We start from the raw sequence: 3,698 nt of genomic DNA on the forward strand, positions 1-3,698 counted from the left end.
CTGGACTTCCAATACCTAGTATCAGTAGAAAAAAGCCCAATAAAAGTGTTTTGTATTTCACTTTCCGCATTTTCTAAAATGAAGCGAATGAAATATAAGTTTTTGTTGATATCTTATTTCTAAATACGTTTTAAAAAACTATTTTTTTTAAAGTTCTACTTTTGTTAAATTTATACTTACATACTTTGTATGTATGATTTGTCTTGTTTTGCTTCAACTATGAAAAAGCAAGAGAGAGAATACAACTTTTAACTATAACAAGTCTATTTGTTTAGGGCCGATTTATCTGTAGTAAAAGAAATAAATTTTATTTTTGTTACTTCTGAGGGGAAAAAAACATGTTTGTTTCTTTAGAAATGTTACTTTTTCTACTTTCTCAATTGTTAATGTGTAGCAGCTTTGTGTCATCTTCATTTTTCCAATATTTTTTAGCTCCTAGTAGTAAGATGGACAATTCTCAATCACTCATCTAATACGTGATATGATTTTTTTTCTCTTCAAATGCAAATTAGGAATGAACAGTAATTCACAGGATGTGTGATGGGTATTAAATTTAAAATAAATCACAATCATCTATTGTATAATCAATGATTGTGATTACAAGTAGTGGTCTTTCCACTACTTTTTGATAGTAAGGGGCTGTTTGGTTCGTTTCCTAGATATAGGGAAATGCAATTCCATGTAAAGAAATTTAAGTTTTGAGTTTTCCAAACTTTTCTAAGAAATAAATTGTTTTGGTTTTGTTCGCATGTAAAATATGATGGGAAAACAATGTATTTACTTTTCTTGTGTTTGGTTTGCATGGAAAAAAAAAGAAAACTTTTGTTGATTTGACATTTTCCACTTTTCTTATGTTTGGTTGGTTTTGAAGTGGGTAGGAAAAAGTATTTATGGTCACCATGGTAAGATTACCTCCAATTATAGACAAATTTATTTGTGTTTGTTATGGGAGGTAATGTTAATCATATAAAAGCACGAATATAACATGAACAAATAATAATATCCCGAATTCATTATAAATTTCGGTTTGTGTAAATGAAATCATACGAAACTTGAAATCATATGAATCAACTGGTATAAACTGCATACCTGATTTGACCAGAAATATACCTGTTTGAGATAAAAAATAACATGAAACCTGTTTTCCAAGAAAAAAAATAAACAAGACTTGTAATAACCTGATTATTCATAAATTTATGAAATACATACCTGAATTGGCTAAAAATTCTTATGAAACCTATAAAAAATATATAAATAACCTGATTAGCCATAAATATGTATATAACATAGCAAATCGCATCAAACCTGATAATTTATGCCTGTTGATGAACTTTATGCCATAAATATGTATATAACATAGCAAATCGCATCAAACCTGATAATTTATGCCTGTTGATGAACTTTATGTGCAAAAAATCATTTGAAAATATGAAATCGCATCAAACCTGATAATTTATGCCTGTTGATGAACTTTATGTGCAAAAAATCATTTGAAAATATGCCTTGACACCATGTCAAATAAATCAGCCACATGTATATGCGAATTATGACTGTGGGCTCAGAACTTGTTCAATATCATTATTGTTAGTCATCTAGTGTAATATCAACAGATATTGCAGGTTGCTAATCTCAAAAAAATTAACAATCATCATAGCTTAGATTGAACACCCACAAACAATATCAAAATCAATAAATCCAGCTGAACACCCACAAACATGCACACAAAATATGGTCACAAACCTGAGCATATATGAATAAGCAGCACCTCTTACAACCTTGGTCATATGTGCAGAAAACCTAGCTGAGAACAAACCTGAAGAAAACAACACCAACAACACCAACCAACAACACAAAAACTGGTCATATGTACACAAAAACTGAGCACAAAAAGTGCACAAAAACTAAGCATAAAAACTGAGCACCAACCAGCCCAAAAACTGGTCATATGTGCACAAAACCTGGTTGAGAACAAACCTGAACAAAACAGCACCAACAACACCAACCAACAACACAAAAACTGGTCATATGTACACAAAAACTGAGCACAAACAATGCACAAAAACTGAGCACCAACCAGGCCAAAAACTGGTCATATGTACACAAAAACAGAGCACAAACAGTGCACAAAATAGCATTAGCACACGTACAATGTGTGCACACAAAACTTGGCCATGAACTCAAGCAGCACCTGAACAATGTGTGCCCATAAGATTTATGGACATGAACTCAAACTGAAAACCAACCACAAAGCCAGCACAAACTGAAGACCTGGACAATGTGTGTTCATCATCATCACAAACAGCCACAAAGCTAGCACAAACACAAACCTGAAAACCAACAAAGATCGAACAAAAAACTAAAAACCTAAACATGAAATTATGAAGTACAACACATGCCAACACAAGCTTGAATCAACATAGTAACAAAAAACAGCCTTGTGAGCTCGACGACGAGCACAAATAGCAACCATAAAACCTAACAACTTAGAGCAAAACAAGCTTGAAGCAGGAAAGTAACAAAAAACAGCCATGGGAGCTCAATGATGAGCCTAAATAGCACACAAAAACCCAACAACATAGAGCTAAACAAGCTCGAAGCAGCAAAGTAACCAAAAACAGCCACGGGAGCTCAATGACGAGCACAGATAGCACACAACAACCCAACAACATAGAGCTAAACAAGCTCAAATCAGTATAGTACAAAAAAAGCCACGTGAGCTCGACGACGAGCACAAATAGCAACCACAATACCCAACAACATAGAGCTAAACAAAAACACAAAAATACTACAAGCCCAAATAGCACACAAAAACCCAATCAGCCAATAAACCAAGAAACACCCACCAGCCATCCATGAACACCAACCAACCAACCAACCAACCAACAACACCAACCAACAATCCCGAGTACATGTAATCAGCACCAAATTTTGGCAAAGATTAGAGGACAATATGCAAAGAAACGCAAACCAACCAACCAACAACACTAACCAACCAACCAATCAACAACACCAACTATTGCCATCAAGTAGTTAGCTACTGGCTATTGATTATGGCTTAGGGCTCAGAATTTGGTTAATATCATCATTGTTAGCCATCCAGTATAATATCAATAGATATTGCAGGTTGCTAATCTCAGAAATTTTGATAATCATCATAGCCTAAAAGTAAAAAGGTCACCAAATTAAATTCGGGGCATGACAACCGAATACCTTAATCACTCACAGCAATAGACATCCAATACAATGTGTGTACATTGTAGGTTGCTTGCCTCTCAGATAGTTTATCAGTTGTCATGATCGTATGGTGACTTATAAAGTTTCTGCAGTCACAATTTTGGTGTAAAAGTTAGTGTTCTACAACATTCACATCATGAAAGGTAAATATTATAATATAGAGGCATATAAATACTTACTACATATTACAATAATATGTTCCACCATTGTAATGTTCCACAAACACAAAAATAACATTCCTACGAGTAGTTGCCTAAGTTAAACAATAATAGTCTTTCACCAAAATGGATTTCACAAGTATGTTAGAAGTGAGAATTACAAAATACCATGTACACACATATTCTATCGGACTTCAACCCTCTTTGTTGAGAAAGACATTAATCATTTCTTTTTGACCAACCAGAGATATACCCATAAATAATCTTGTTTCATGCTCATTCAAAAAGAGGTGACAGTAGTATGTA

Source organism: Asparagus officinalis, unplaced genomic scaffold, assembly GCF_001876935.1.
Source record: "Asparagus officinalis unplaced genomic scaffold, Aspof.V1 AsparagusV1_Un153, whole genome shotgun sequence".
Taxonomy (NCBI): Eukaryota; Viridiplantae; Streptophyta; class Magnoliopsida; order Asparagales; family Asparagaceae; genus Asparagus; species Asparagus officinalis.